The sequence below is a fragment of the Pinus tabuliformis genome, chromosome 7 (assembly GCF_031772625.1).
Source record: "Pinus tabuliformis cultivar Carrire ecotype Pingquan chromosome 7, CPIR1, whole genome shotgun sequence".
Taxonomy (NCBI): Eukaryota; Viridiplantae; Streptophyta; class Pinopsida; order Pinales; family Pinaceae; genus Pinus; species Pinus tabuliformis.
Window position 1 is genome coordinate 1,384,576,974 of NC_142293.1, and position 17,938 is coordinate 1,384,594,911.

Here is a 17,938-nt window from a genome sequence, read left to right on the forward strand (position 1 = left end):
AAATATGAATAATGTTATGATGTTGTGGGGTGAATTTAATATGGAAATAGTGAAATGAAATTATGAAAGAAAGGAACAATATAGCCTGAAGAAAATCTAACATAGGGAATCATTATGTCCAAGTCCCTCCCTCAATGCTTACATGCCAAATATAAAAATAATACAAATTACAATATTGATATTTTATCTATCTCGTATTCATCAACACTCACACTCACTCTAAAATCTCGTAAGCACTTCTCTTTCTTCACCACACAACTTTGAGCTACCGCTCGACCTCCATTTAAAACATAATTTTCTCTCACCATCGTTGACAAACTTACAAAATTGATGCTTCTTAACCTCCCGAAGGAAAATCTTGATACTGCACCGCTCTATGGACTAACTTCCATCTATAAAAATGCATCCAACTACAACTTTGATAGATATATAGGTAAGTTTTCTAGGTACTGAGTGTATTCAATAGTCAATTATACAATTTGACCTTTCTAACACATAAAGATCTCATAAAAATAACCTATAATTGATGCTCTTGAAGTACCAAAGGACAACAAAACCCATTAGCATATAACATACTCACATAATAAAATTAGTGATATGTTCTCTTGGCACTAAATAGAATCAAGAACCACTAATTTAAATTATATTGATCTGTTCATTGATTGCTCCTTTATTATAAAATTTTACAAATAAAATGATATAATATTAATTATTGTTGTCACTTCTTTCATACACCACATACACATCAAACAATAACACTTCATACGGTGTCAACAATAAAATGTTGCAAAACATTCACAACATTAGGGTATTTGTCTCCTCACATGGTTGAAGCTTGGTATTCCATCTACAATCGATCAAATTCCATTGTATGCCTCCAAATACGTTGCTCAACTCATTCCCCAATAATATATATATATATATATATATATATAACACAAATTCTTCTACATATCCATTATTTGACTCGGTTTTTCGGCATAGGATTGAACGAGATAACATGGTAGGGAAACTTTTTCACAAGATTACATTCAACATTCTTGAGCACTGACAATGAGGACATTACCATCATTAGTGGGAAGAATCTCGCTATATTTTTTCATTTGATCAAGTGTAAAAGCATGTTAATGTGTATCACTTTTTCCCTTTTTGTGGCAAAGAAGTTTTATAAAAATAAATGGAGTTGGAATGTTTACTCTTAAATTTACAAAATCATCAAAAATTAGGTGGTGGAAAAATAAGACAAAATATGTCAATTTAAATTCAACTTCATGTCATATTTTTTTTAAAATTTAATATCTAATTTTTATCTAATTTATTCATTTTATTTAAAAGATATCAGTAATATTTTACATAAATTTTTAAGTAGTGACAAAACCGTGACCCCCATTTCTCTATTGATTTATGTTTTTTAATTCCAATTTCTTTAAGAGATGTTTGTAAACATTCTAAAGATTGCTAAACAAATTTAAAAATAAAAAGTAAGCATATTTTTTAATTATTATTAAAATACTAGTAAAAATGTTCATATTTTCGTATATATAAAACGGCGACCCAAGAAAATAACCTTTCAAGTTTATAAAATCAATTTTTTTTAATAGAAATTTGAAAATAACATATAACAAAATGTTAAAATTATTTTTTGAAAATTTTTAAAATATATTTTATATTTTTTATGATAAATTTTTTAATTATGATTATAATAACATATTTTATATTATTCAAAATATAATATATAAAATTTTGTTTAGAAATTCTACTTCTATTTTTATATAGATTTTTAAAGAGTTTTAGCATTTCATTTAACTTTACATAAAGTTATTTATATTTAGTGAGTGATTAACCATAGTATTTACCAATATTTACTATGAGTTGACTTATTTGCAAATTTAGTATTTACTTTTTATAACATTACTTATATTTTCTAAACCCATTAAATAGGTTCACTATGGCTTTTACCAAAATTTATTGTGAGTTAGCTTTGTTACAAATTTAGCATTTATTTTTTATAATTAACAAGTATGAAACTCAACTCATTTAATTGATATTTTTATATTATTTTTTTTTATCGTTTTTGATTTGAGTACTTTTTTGCTTTTGCCATATAATGAGACACATTAACATGCTTTTACCCTCAAGCAAGGGGCCTTCACGCAACGTTAAATCATCATGGGCACCGAAGCATGGGATACATTGTGGCCAAATGCAAAATAGTGAAAGCATGTTAGAGTTTTATTATCAAATACATCATAAATTATATCACCATTTAGACACACTCCATGAAGATGCTTTTAAATATTTGGTCAAAATCCTAAAAAAACTTCAAAATTGGATATGTTAATTTAGGGATTTTTCCTTAGAAGACAATCCTCAATTTATATGAGGGTATTTTATTGTGATTGTGTATTATTATGTGTGAGAAAAAGTGAGGATACTATGTGAGAGTGAAGAGGAAATTATAGAATATTTTTTGTAGGTTGTATCCATTTAGTTTTTTGGATAATATAAAAGGAAGGACGGGTTGTTTCTCTATGGATGTAATCCAAATTGGGTGAACCACATATATCTATGTCTCTTGTTTTATGATTTTATGTGTTTGTTTTTCGACAAATAGTTTATGTGTTCCATTGGTATTTTATTTTAATTCTAACAATGGTTATCGGAGTTGAAGGTCTATTTGGATAATAAACTCATAGGAAAAAAAGGGTTCCTGGTTCGAGTTGGAGAAATGGCTGAATATAATATGTTTAGGGTTGAGAAATTTAATGGCCAATTTTACTAGTTATGGAAGATTCAAACAAGTGATTATTGGTATAAGAAATATCTCTACCTACCATTAAGCAAAAAATAAAAGAATCTGACAAGTATGATAGAGAAACAATGGGAGATTCTTGATAGAAAGGCAATATGAACAATATGACTGTGCCTTACAACATCAGTGGACTTCATCATTTCAAAGGAAACAACAATGGGAGCTCTAATGAAGGAATTGGCCAAAATATATGAAAATACATCAACCTAAAACAAGGTATTTCTTATGAAGCATTTATTTAATATGAATATGTTAGAGGGTGGATTTGTTGCTAATCATTTAAACGAATTTAACATAGTTACCAATTATTTAATTTATGTACATGCAAATTTTGATGATGAATTTAGGGATCTATTGTTTTTGTGCTCATTGTCAGAAAGTTTGAATGGCTTAGCCATGGCTATTAGTAATTCGGTCTCTGGTTCTAGTACTTTAAAATTTGATGATGTTGTTGGTGGTATCCTTAGAGAGGAAATTCGACAAAAAATCTCATGTGAGACATCAAGTAATTCTTTGACAACAAAGACTAAGGGAAGAAAAATAGAGAGAAGAAAGAGCCCAAGATATCACAATAAATCAAGGAAAGGATGATCCAAATCCATATTGGGGATAGTTTGCTGAAAATGTGGGAAGAAAGGATGCTTGAAGAAAGACTATAAATCCTGGAAGGGAAAATAATGAGATGGACAACAACAAAAAAATCAAGAAACAAATTTAATAGGTGATGTGTTGCGAGATGCTTTGACTGTTTCATTAGAAAATATTATTGATGCCTAGGTGGTCGATTCAAGGGCTTCATTCCTTGCCACACCCTATAGAAAACATTTTCATGGCCATGTTGAAGGATATTTTGGATAGGTTTGTATAGACGATAATAAACCCTGTAAAATGATTGAAATAGGTGAGTTACTTATAAAACAACAAAATGGAAAGAAATGGTTACTAAAGGAGGTAAGGTATGTTCTAGATATGAAGAAAAATATAATTTCAACAGGGAAATTGGGAAGTGAGGGGTGTTAAACTACATTTATAGATAAACCTTGGAAGGTTACTAAAGGAGCTCTAGTAATAGAAAAAGGAGAGAAGATTGGTACATTGTATTTATGCAATGGTATTTCTGATTCTGCTAATGCTTTAACCTATGTAGGAGAAGATACAACACTATGGCATGATAGGCTTCGACACATTTGTGAAAAGGGGATGTAAATTCTTCACTCAATATTTTTTTTTTTCTAGTTTTGAATCATGTTGATTTGGATTTCTTTGAGAATTGTGTTTATGGGAAACAAAACAGAGTGTGATTTCTCAAAGTTGGGAGAGGAAAGAAGAGAAAAAATCTAGATCTTTTTCATATAGATGTGTGGGGACCGACTCATGTATCATCTCTTGGTGGATCTCATTATTATGTTACTTATATTGATGATTCAACTAGGAAAACATCAGTTTATTGTATTTGAAATAATATGGAATCTTTGATACTTTTAAGAAATGGAAAGCTTTGGTTGAGAATGAGATAGGAAAGAAGTTGAAGTGTCTTAGATCAAATAATGGAAGTGAATATTGTACCAAGGAGTTTGATAATTATTATTGAGACCATAGAATTTGTATAGAGAAGACAGTTCCAAGAACACCACAAGAAAATGGTGTGTCAAAAAGGATGAATAAAATAATCATGGAGGGTGAAAGGTGTAATGGATTGTATGCAATATTGCACTTACAATTTGGGGTAGATGTTGTAGATATTGGTCCTTACCTAATAAAAAAAGGGCCTTTAGGTTCTTTGGGTGTTGGTATTATAGAGGAGACATGGACAAGTAAGAAGGTAAACTACTCATTTCTAAAAACTTTTGGTTCTGAAGCATTTGTCCACATTAATAAATAAAATACAACAAACTTGAGGAAACATCAAATAAGTGTAACTTTATTGGATACAGTGTTAATGATTTTGGTTATCATTTATATGATTATAAAAACTATAAAATAATTAGGATTGGAGTGTGGTATTCAATGAAAGGGTCTTATACAAAGATAAGTTGGAGAGAAAGAAATAGGAAAAGGAAAACACAAAATAAACAGTGCTTGATGACATCATAGAAAAAGAAAAGTCAAAGGTGCCAGAAAATCATATTGAATAGTAGCAATACTAGGAACAACAAATAAAGACAACTTAAACTCTTGCAAGTGTTGTTAGAAGATATACCAAGTTAAGTAGACCCCCTGAATGATACTCTCCTTCATTATATTATGTATTGTTGATTGATTCTTGTGAACTAGAAGGATACAAAGAAGAAATGTAGGCAGAATCCAAGAAGAAGTGGGAGAAATCCATGAAAGAAGAGATGAAATACTTGGTACGTAACCAAACTTGGTGCTTAGTCAGGTTTATTGTAGGTAAAACATGATTGCAGAATAAACAGGTTTACAAGTTGAAGGAAGAAGATGGAGGAAAAATGAGGTATAAGGCTAGACTTGTTGTGAAGGAGTTTGTGCAAAAGAAAGTTATAGACCTTAATGATATATTTTCTCCTATTATTAAATGTAGGTTTTAACCCCGTACAGAAATTACCTGCATACAAATTCTAAAACACAGAAAATAAACAATGCGAGAGCATAACACATAAAACACATATACACAGAGATTTTCCCCTGGATACCAAAACAGGGACTACCAGCTTGATTTTTCATTATGTTCCTTTCAATATTATAATACATATTTATACATGCCGAAGCATCCAATACCATGGACTGAAAACCATTGCGTCGAAAACCATGGACCGAAAACCATTGTGTCCAAAACCATGTGCAAGAAATCATGCACAAAACCATAGGTAGGTCCGCCCAACCTAATATAGGGTCCAAAAATGAAATTTTCTGGGGTGTTGCCCTGAACCCCATAGAGTGGGGTTACCTACACCCCTCAAACCCCCTGTGACTCCCCCCGCTACGCAATTGGCGCAACGAAGGGGGGGTTCCACCCCCCTTCTAACCCCCTGGTTAACTGCGTGGGCTAGTCATGGAAAGAATATAACACAACCCAACATTCTCCCACTTGTTGTTTTCTTTCCATAGGGGGCCACAAGAGAGCTTAGTCATTTATCCAGCCTTGCAATGCCCATTGTTTCTCTACACCAAGATAACTTCTCAGAGCTCACAGATTTTGTCAATGCATCTGCAGTATTCTTCAAAGTGTCCACCTTTACTAGCAACACCTTTTTGTCTTCTATCATATCCCTCACAAAGTGATACTGAACATTAATGTGCTTTGTATTTGAATGATATGTAGGGTTCTTTGCCAAGAAAATTGCATTTTGGTTGTCACAGTCTATCCTTATAGCTCCTTGTACTAACCCCATACTTGAACACAATCTTTTCAACCAAACTGCTTCCTTGCTTGCATGAGTGGCTACCATGTATCATGTCTTTGTAGTTGGTAGTGCCACTACAGATTGTTTCTTAATCATCCAACTAATTGCACCTCCAAATAGGTTAAACACATACCCACTTGTAGATCTTCTCTGATCCAGATCTCCAGCCCAGTCTGCATCAACAAAGCCACACATATCCAACACTCTATCCAATCCTGGTCTTCCTTGGTAGCACAAACCATAATCACTAGTGCCACAAAAATACCTGAAAACCTACTTCACTGTTGTCCAGTGCTGCTTCCCTGGTTTTGACATAAACTTGCTCAATACTCCCACTGTATGTGCAATGTCTGGTCTAGTACAGACCATTGCATACATCAGGCTACCGACTACACTTGCATATGGAACACATGAAATGTCCTCTTCCTCTTCTTGTGTCTTGGGACACTGTTCAGTAGATAACCTCACACCTTAGGAATAGGAACCTCTACCGGTTTACTATCCTGCATATTAAACCTCTGCAATATTGTCTCGACATACTTCCTCTGGTTTAACCAGAGCTTCCTCTTTTCTCGATCTCTTTTAATTTCCATTCCAAAAATATAGTTTACAGCACCAAGATCTTCCATGTCAAATTTTGAGAACAAATGGGTCTTCAAATCCTGGATAATTTCTTTGTCATTTCCAACCAGCAACATATCATCCACATACAAGACTAGATAAATAACACGATCACCAATTAATTTAAAATACATACAGTGATCTGCTTTGCTTCTAGTGATGCCAAGTCCCCATATAAATGTATCAAATTTCTGATACCACATCCTTGGTGACTATTTTAACCCATACAGAGACTTCTTTAACTTGCATACCAGTTCTTTCTTACCCTTCACCGCAAAGCCTTTAGGTTGCTTCATGTAGATCTCCTCTTCCAGATACCCGTGAAGAAATTTTATCTTCACATCCATCTGTTCTACCTCAAAATCAAAAGCAACAGCAACAGATAAAAGTAATCTAATATAAGTTACCTTGGAAATAGGAGAAAAAATATCACCAAAATCAATTGCAGGCACCTCGGAATAACCTTTTGCTACTAACTGAGCTTTGTATTTTTCCACCTTTCCTTCCGCATTTGTCTTCTTCTTCAACACCCATTTGCTGCCAATGGGTTTCCTTCTAGCCGGCAACTCCACCAAATCCCAAGCCTCTTTTTTGTGCAAAGATGCCATTTTATCAACCATGGCCTCTTTCCATAGTTTTCCATCCTCTAAATCTACTGCTTCCTTCATATTTCTGGGATCATCATCAATAATAGATAAAGCAAAATTTGAATAGAAAGCAGATGGACTATACCTTTCTGTCTGCCTTCTTTCTCGAACTGATCTTCTCACACCCGGAGTTTGTGGCTCTTCATCTTCTGATTCCTCCTCTATTGTAGAGTCTAATTCTTCCTCCTTTAGCTCAAACTCTATCTTCTCAGGTTCCTTTGGTTGCACTCTATGTTTAATGACATCTTTCACCTTTCTGAACACCACATCTGGGTTTTACACAACCTTCCTTGTTACAGGGTTCCAAATCTTATAACCCTTTAAACCATCCTTATACCCAATAAAGATGCACTTTTCAGATTTACTATCCAACTTGGTTCATTTCTCCTTTGGAATATGTACATATGCATCACATCCAAATACCATCAGATGTGAAAGAGAGGGTTTCTTACTAGTCCATACCTCTTGTGGAGTCTTATCCTCCAACGCTGATGAAGGTGATATGTTGACCAGGTAACATGTTGTCTCCACCACCTCTACCCAGAATTCATGTCCTAACCTGGCACCACTGAGCATGCTTCTTACCCTTTCCATCAATGTCTTGTTCAGTCTTTCTGCGACTCCATTTTGTTGAGGTGTATATGGAGTAGTCTTCTGCCATGCTATACTGCACTTCTTATAGAATTCTTCAAATTCCTTACTGCAAAACTCTCCACCATTATCTGTCCTCAACACCTTTATCTTCTTCTCTGTCTAGTTTTCCACCAAAGCCTTAAATTCTTTAAACCTATCAAAGACTTTAGATTTCTTCTTAAGGAAATATATCCATGTATTCCTTGAGAAGTCATCTATAAATTTTGCATAGTACACAGACTTACCCAGTGATGGAACCTTCACAGGTCCAAACACATCACTGTGCACAAGCTCTAATATCTGTTTCACCCTCTTACCACCAGAGGGGAAACTCACCCAATTTTGCTTCCCATATACACAATTTTCACAGAAATCAAAATCCAAAGAGCTATTACTCATACCTTCTACCATACCTTTACCATGAAGTATTCAAAGGCCCTTCTCTCCAATATGTCGAAGCCTTTGGTGCCACAATATGGTCTTCTCTCCAGAGACCACTAGATTTTCTGCTCCACTTTCAGGAACCACAGAATTGTTGCACCCATCAACAACAGTGCTACCTTGCAGCTTGTACAGAGTTTCAATCCAAACTCCATGCATCAATACCATTGCTTCTCGAACTATCTTGTAGGTATCCTTCGTGAACACTGTTTTTACACTTGCATCATCTAGCTTGCTTACAAAAATCAAATTTTTGGCCAATGCAGGAATATGTAGAACACCTAGAAGTGTTCTAACCCTTCCACCTTGCAACTTCAACTTTACTTTTCCACAACCAACGATTCTAGCCTTCCTATCATCCCCTAAGAAGACATCACCACCATCGTATTTCTCATATTGGCAGAATCACTCTCTATGGGGAGTGAAGTGAAAGGATGCACCTGAGTCAATCAACCATGCCTCATGATCTAAATGTGTACTTGAAGAAGCCAAGTACACATCCCCATCTTCATCTGAGGTGGTTTTCACCTTTGCAGAAGGAGCATCATCAGATCCCTTTCCTTTGTCACAAGATTTAGATTTTTGTTCCTTTTGTAGTGCCCTTCCTTTCCGCATTTCTAGCACACTACCTTTACAAGTTTTCCTGGAGATTTAGATCTCCCACTCGATGAATTATTTTTGTTTCTGTTTTGGGACCATCCTTGTACAAACAAGGCATCACCATTTTGGCTCTCCATATTTTTCTGTCTCATCTCCTTCATCACCAAGGATGAGACTATTTCATCAAACTGCAAGGCAGTTGCTTTGCTTCCTATTGCAATAACCAGACTATTCCACGAATATAGTAGAGAACACAAAAAACTAATGCACTTATCTTCATCTAAAATTTTGATATCAACAGATGATAACTAACTTACCACAACATTAAATGCATTCAGATGCTGTGTCACTGAGTCTCCATCTTTCATCCTCAGGTTATACAGCTTTTTCTGTAGGAACAATTTATTTACTAGAGACTTAGATTGGTACAAAGTCCCTAACTTGTCCCACAAAGCCTTCGTTGTAGCTTCCCCTAATACATTCAGCAATACTAAATCTGAGACACACAATCGTATTGTGCTCTTTTCCTTTTGATCCAACTTCTTCCATTCTTCATCAGACACTCCTGTTCGTTTAGTACCTAGATCTACCGCGATCCATTGATCTTTATCCACCAATAGATCCTTCATCTTGAGTTTCCACAACTCAAAACTCTGACCATTAAATTTCTCGATCTCTATCTTTCCACTGCTCACCATTTTCTTTTAGCACTAGAATTGATCTCGAAGATCTCCCATTGAACAGGGTATACCACAATCCCAAATGAAACCCCTCAGCAACAAAGGCGTCCCCTTGAAGCCAAAAAAACTCTGATACCAAATGTAGGTTTTAACCCTATATAGAAATTACATACATACGGATTCTAAAACCTAGAAAATAAACAATGCGAGAGCATAACACATAAAACACATATACACAGATATTTTCCCCTGGATCCCAAAACCGGAACTACCAACTTGATTTTTCATTATGTTCCTTTCAATGTTACAAATTATATTTATACATGCCAAAGTATCCAATACCATGGATTGAAAACAATCACGTCGAAAACCATGGACCGAAAACCATTAGATCCAAAACCATGTGTGAAAAATCATGCACAAAACCATAGGTAGGTCCGCCCAACCTAATATAGGGTCCAAAAACAAAATTTTATGTGGCACAGCCCTGGACCCCATAGAGTGGGGTTACATGCACCCCTCAAACCCCTTGTGACTCCCCCCGCTATGCAATCGGTGCAATGAAGGGGGGGCTCCGCCCCCTTCTAACCCCCCGGTTAACTACATGGGCTAGTCATGGAAAGAATGTAACACAACCCAACATTAAAATGAATTCAATCATAACTATTTTAATTATAGTGGCAGTAGAATATTTGCACCTTGAAAAACTAGATGTAAATACAACCTTTATCCATGGGGATTTGGAGGAAGAGATCTACATGCAACAACCATATGGGTATTAGGTCAAAGGGAAGGAGAAATTAGCTTGGAAGTTGAAGAAGAGATTTTATGTCTTAAAACAATATCCAAGGTAGTGGTATTAAAAATTTGATAGGTTTATATCTACATAAGGTTATTCTAGATGTCATTTTAACCATTATGTTTATCTTAAGAAACAAAGTGATGGAAGTTATATTATAATGCTATTGTATGCAGATGACATGCTTGTTGTAGGGTCTAACATGTGGAAAATAATTTTTCTCAAAGAAAAATTGGCTAATTGATTTGCAATGAAGGATTCTGGGGTTGCAAATAAAATCCTTGGTATGAGGAATAACTAGAGACAAGAAAAAAATCAAATTAACTTTGTCTCAGGGTGAGTACATATAAAAGAGGTTGGAAATATTTATATGAAGAATGCAAAACTAGTTAGAATGCCTTTGGATAGCCATTTAAAACTACACAAGGAGATGTGTCCCAAGACTTAAGAGGAGATATATTATATGTCTAAAGTTCAACGCACATCAACATTTGTAAGCTTAATGTATGCAATGATGTGCACAAGGCTTGATATTTAACATGCAGTGTGAGTTGTGAGCAGGTATATGAAAAATAAATGACAAGAACATTGGATGGCAGTGAAGTGGATTCTCAGTTATTTGAGAGGTACCACTAATCAAGTATTATGTTCTGGTGGTTCAAACATTTTTTTACAGGGATATGTCGATTCAGATATTGGAAGTGATAGAGATAACAAAAGGAGCAGCACATGGTATGTCTTTATGTTAGGTGAAGCAACAATAAGTTGGATTTCTAAAACGCAAAGTATTAATGCACTTTCAACAATGGAAGCAGAGTATGTTACTGCAACAAAGGCTATTGAACAAATTATTTGGTTAGAAAGGTTTATGGATGAATTGGGAAAGAAGCACGAGATTAGTAGGTTATAAAGTGACAACCATAGTGCCATTCTTCTTACAAAAAAATCAACATTTAATTCGAACAATAAAAATATAAAAATGAGGTACCATTTCATAAGATCCATTTAATACAGTCAATTTTGGAAGATGGACAATTGAAGCTAGAAAGGATACACACTAATGAGAATCCTGCGAATATGTTAACAAAGGCGATAACTAGGGAGAAACCAAGTTTTAACTCAATTTAAATTGGTCTTCAAGTATGATGGTAAAAGTAAGAAACCACCAAGTTCAAGTGGAAGCATTGTCCAACAATGTAACAACCATGGTGACAATTCCATGTAATAAAAGTTAATAAAGGAAAAATAATAACCATGGTTGATGGGACTCATATTCCAAGATGAATGTTGGGAAAAATCATAGTGATGGGGATCACTAGTGATTGATTAATGGCTAAGGAAATTAGTAAAGGCTTTGGAAAGGAAAAATGGCTTTTTTGGCACATTTATTTTTGAAAATAATGGAAATTAGGAGAAAAGGGAGGTGAAAGGTCACAGGTTGCATGTGAGGAGGAAAATAATGGAAGATGAATAAAATAGAGACCTCATTAATAAAAGGCTTATGAGGATCCGTTTAGAGACATTTTTTAGTTTAGTTTTAGAGGTCTCTCTCTATTCTCTCTCTCTCGTACTCTTGGATACTTAGATTTTTCTTGGAGCACTCTTGGAGAGTGTGCCATACTTGGAGTTTTGGAACAAGAAGGCAAAGGAAGAGCAGGAAAGTAGAAGAGGACATCAGGATCACCATCTACAATAGGTTTTTCTTGCAGGTACCAAGTTGCATGTATGTTTTCCTCATTGATTTTGGAATGCATGGAATATGCATGTGATTTATTGGTCATGATATGTCATTGATATGGAGGACTTCCTGGATTGATAGTGGGTTTTCCTAGCCTTGCCATTTCTTGGATAACCATGATGTTGTGGGTTCATTTCTTTGTTTTTCTGGTTGGTTCTCATGTTTCCTTTAGCTTGGGTTGAGTTACTAGTTCTTGGAAGCCTTGGATAGACAGACGCTCTAGAATCCCTGTAACAACTTGGGTTGAGTTAGTAGTCCTAGAAGCCTTGGTTGGAAAAACACTCTGGAAGCCCTTGCCTGGTTGAGTTACTAGTCCTGGAATCCATGGTTGGACAAACACTCTCAAAGCCTGATGACAACTGTGGGTTGAGTTACTAGTCCTAGAAGTCTTGGTTGGAACAAACACTCTAAAGCTTTGGAAGGTTTGGGTAGAGACCAATTCGATGATGGTTTTATGATGTTTGTCTGTGAGGTGGAATCCCTATTTGACGGGTTGAGGCGGTTTGGCCTTTAAAAGCCCTAGATGATTTTGATTGATGTGTTTTATGAGATACCACATTCATTCTTGGAATATGGCATGGGGGTGAATGGCTAAAGAGAGATTTGGCTCAGCCATGTCTATGGTTAGATGGTTTGTGGAAGTCCCGAAACTAGTTGGCCTTTGCACCATTAATATGAGGTTATTTCTCATTGTTATTTGATGAGTATTATACTGGTTTATATGTGGATTATATGGTTATTGTTTCCTTGGTAGTCCTATTTTTATTATGTTGGTTATCCACATGTATTATGATAGTGGCGATGTATGCCTCTCATCATGTTTTTACTTTTAAATGAAAGAAAAATGTATCAATGGCGTAATACATGAAACTGCAACTAATTTGTTGAGGCATCAATGATTATTAGTGATTCTTAGATGAGTATGAGACCCCTATGCTTAGATATGTTGTTTAAACCTATAGATTACATATTTGTGACATGTTTGATGAAATTCCTGTCATGGATAGTAGGGGTCCAATCAAGTCCTTGTTCAATTAATTAGATTTGTATCATTTTTTTTATTGTTATCTTTCAGTTCTTAAAGTATCATTTAGTTCTGGACAGTGACATGGGCTCTAGGCCTAAAACAGTTGCTCAAATCCCAAAGATGCAGGTACAACATAGGGTAGAAATGTCACCAGACGGATGCATATCGATGTTTTGGTTTCGTCTAGAGCCTCCTGGATGCATGCTTGTCCATATCAAAGGAGTGTATGGGGTTTAATGGTCTAAAGACAATGGGACATAGGGGCTGGTTATTGGAGTGGTTGGGATGGCTCCTGTGAGTTTTGTTGTTGATGTGGAGGGTCTGTATAGTGTGTTTATGCCGGTTTCACTTCCTTAACTAACACATAGGGAGTCGAGTCATATCATAGTAACTTCTCATAACATGTTTACCTCAATTGGATGATTACTTGGGTAGATATGGGAAGAGGTTGTTACAGAGTGGTATCAGAGCATGGTTCACCCCTCAGATTGGATGGGTTGTGTATTGGTCATGCATTCATGTCAGTTGCATATGTGTTTCTTGTGTTACAAGACCATGTGATTTTTGAATTTGTATGGTATGGGTTATGGTTGTAGTGAGGTGACCATGGGAAGTTGATGATGTTATTGTGGAGTGTGTTGTCATGATTGTATGGTTGATTATGCATTGTTTATGCACATTAGTATTCACATGTGGTTAAGTGTATAGTGATGTGGTGGTTGTTGTCAGGCATAAGGTCATGGTATGTGTAGTTGATATGGTTATGCATCAATGACTGGACTCTAGCTAGAATGATGGTTATATGGTTATATACTTATGTGTTATATTTTTATATACTTTCATGATTATGTTATACATGAATTACGCTGACTTTTTTTGATCTTGCAAATGGGGTATCCTCCCTGAATTATGCTAAGGTACATTGGTTTATTTTTATTTGGTTTAACTAACATGATATACCTTGCAGGAAGAATATCAAATATGACTAGAAATATGGTAGACTATAGTTCCCGAGACTCTCCCTATGGATCAAATGAGAAACGTGGTGTTGGGAACTCTTTTGATTTGAAAGACACAATGAGAATCTTAAATATAGAAATAAGGAGTTGTAAGGCCGACAATAATAGAATCATATAGGCACATGAGAAACAAGCAGAGGTAAACACAGTTATACTTCAGAGTTTGTTAGAATTGTAGTGATAGGGACGACTTCAGATCAGCCATGATCAGGTGGACAGAACTAATGGGGCATATGGAAGCAAGTCTCATGGTCGTCATAGGTCAGGTAGAGATGACATGATCAAATATGGTAGGTTCTTGGACACTCGGGATAAGAGAAGTGATGGATGCATGTACTATTCTAGTTCTGGTTCTAACAATAATTATGATTGGAATCGTTATCATCCTTACAGGAGGAGCGATAGGGGATATTTTCTGGATGAGTTTAATAAAGAAAATCCACCAACATTTGATGGAGAGATGAAGAAATCATAGGATGCAGAGGCATGGTTGCTTGGTATGAGGAATTTCTTCAAGTTGCATGTTTATTCTGAAAACATGAGTGCCAAAATAGCTACATTTAGTCTCAAACGTGAAGCAAATATTTGGTGGGAAGATGTGAATATTGTCAAAGGTATTCATTTGGAGGACTTGACTTTGAGTGAGTTTGAGAGGCTATTCTGAAGGAAGTATCTATCAAAGAGATACTTTGATCATAGGGAAAAATAATTCTATGAGCCTAAGATGGGATCAGTGATAGATGAGAAGTACACTAGTAGGTTCTTGGAGCTATTGAGGTATGTGCCTTACCTCAAGGAGGAGAGGGCCAAGATTCATAGATTCATTAGTGAATTACCGATTGCATTCAAAGAAAAGATTGAGTTCGATAAGCCTAGTTCATTGAGGCCATCTGACAGCTAAAGCATTGCTATGAAAAATTGAAGCGTAGATCTTAGAATAAGCTAGATTGGAAGGGTAATGATAATAATAAAGGAAAATGGGACAAGAAGCTAGAAAGACCTCAGGGTACAGGTAATAAAGGGAATGTAATGTTGTTTAAGAAGTTCAATATATATGAAAAAGGACATGGAATTTAATCTGAAGAGAAGAACCAGGATGGAGGCTGGAAGCCTATAGAGTGTTGGACTTGTGGCAAGATCATTGTAAGAGAGATTGTCTATGGCATAAGTGTTAGGTCCCTATAATACTAGTGATGTCCCCATTAATATTGTAGTTGTATCCCTTATTAATATTGTTGTGCCCCTATTGTCCCCATATTGTTATTACTGTGCCCCATAGAATCCCTCTATTGTTATTTTTGTGCCCTTATATTATTATTGTTAGGTCGGCTTGGTTATATTGTGACCCCTTAGACTCCTATATATAGAAAAGAGGTTTTGTCATTTGAATCATCCAAGAATTAGTCATTTATGTAATGTAAGGTAGGTTGCCCCCTCGAAGAGGCTGAATTATAAGTCATTGATCTATCTTTTCTATCATTTTGTGAGTTGGTTTCATAACATTTGGTATCAGAGCTTTGGATTCTAGGGTTTCACTACTCCAAATAGGTCATCGTGGAATTTTCGCTATAACTTTTTTTCTACGACGTTTAAGAATCGAAAAAAAACCCCATTTGAGACGAAATCACACTGAACCTTGAGTTTGAATTTCAGAACTTTTAGCACTATATTTGCGGAGATATGATCTGAGGAAGTTGGTCTCTTTGCAGACTCCTGAATTACATTCCAAACAGGTGACCTGGGGAAAATCATCATAAATTTCTCTCTAAGCATCGGATTGAAATTTTGTAAGAAGGTACAGAAAGTGGAAAGACTGTAGTTTCTTGTATATAATTTTCAGAGCCAAAGGTCAAAATACCGACACGTGGCACTTCATACAAGTTTGCTCTTCTGGAAAGGTCTATAATCAGGTCATCTTGGGAGATTGTGCATAACTCTTCCTTGGAGAATCCAATTTGGATCAGACTGGTGGCATTGGAAAGAGGACACGAAGGGCTACTATAGATTGAAATTTTAGAACTGGATGATACAAAATTATAGAGATACATCAGATTCAATATTAAGCTCCTACAAAGTGAAAAAAGGTGTGTAGTTTTTTTAAATTTTTTGCATAAGCTTGGTTTGAAAAATTAGTTTGAAGGAATTCAAAGGGCATAGTAAAGCATTATTATTGGTAATTGATACCCCAAGGAAAGAAAATGAAAACACCTAGTAAGCAACCTGAATGCTCTAGCATGACTCATGAAGAAGAGGAAGAAATCCAACATGATATATCAAAATTACGAGACCAAGTGCAACAAGTGTCACTTGCACAAAATGTAACATAATCTAAGATGGATGGTTTAAAGAAAGATGTAGAAGCTAATATGGATGGTTTAAAAAAAGGTGTAGAAGCTAACATTGATTTTTTAAAGAAAGGCGTAGAAGCTAAGATGGATGGCATGGAAGCTAATATGAAAGGCATGGATGCTAAAAGAGATGGCATGGATGATAAGATGGAAGAATTGAAGATAAATATGAATAATTTGCTACAAGAAATGGTCACTAATGGTGAAAGGGTAGTAAAGGAAACTCATGATGAAAACAAAAGAAATGTTAATCATGATTCCATAGACTCTAATGTTGGATCGAAGACCCACCATATTCCAAAAATTGATATGAGGAAGTTTGATGGCAAGGATCCCGCAACATGGATATTACAGATGGAGCAATTTTTTGATCTCAATAATGTGCAAAACACACAAAAGTTATGTATTGCAACTTTATATTTGGAACCGAATCAGTTTGTATGGTATCAATGACTTTGCTCACGTAAACAAATTATCACTTGGGAAATTTTGACGGAAGAATTGATGGCACATTATGAGGATACAAAAAGCAACACTTTTTTGAGCCAGTTGATAAGTCTCAAACAAAAGGGTTCAATAATGGAGCACATTAAGGAGTTCCAAAAATTGAACATAAGGGTAAAAAGTATTCCAGAGGAGCATAGGATTGATGTGTTCATAGGGACTTTAAAGGATAATATCCAACATGATGTTCTCCTTTGGTAACCTGATTCATTAGAGAAGGCATTCAGGTTAGCAAGGAAAATGGAAAGCAAAATTATGGCAATTAGGAAGCATACTACTCACAACTATAAAGATGGAAGTGTTGTTGCCCCTACCCTTCAACAACCTATAAGGTTGACACCACAACAATTGGAAGAAAAAAGAGCAAAAGGGCTTTGTTACAGTTGTGATAGCAAATACACTAAAGGTCATAAGTGTGATGAGAAGAAATTATTCTACATAGATTGTGAAGAGGAAGAAGAAAAGGAGCAAGAAAGGTCAAAAGAAGAGGATATACTCTAGGAACAAAGCCTAGATAAAGAAGAAATGAATCCGACCATATCTTATAATGCATTGGCTGGAATTACCACTCCTTAAACCATCAAGATAGAAGGACAAATCAAGAATAAAAAGGTAATAGTGTTGATTGATTCAGGAAGTACCCACAATTTTATTCATTGTAAGATAGCAAAAGAATTGAATTGCTTCCTATATCCAGCACCAGA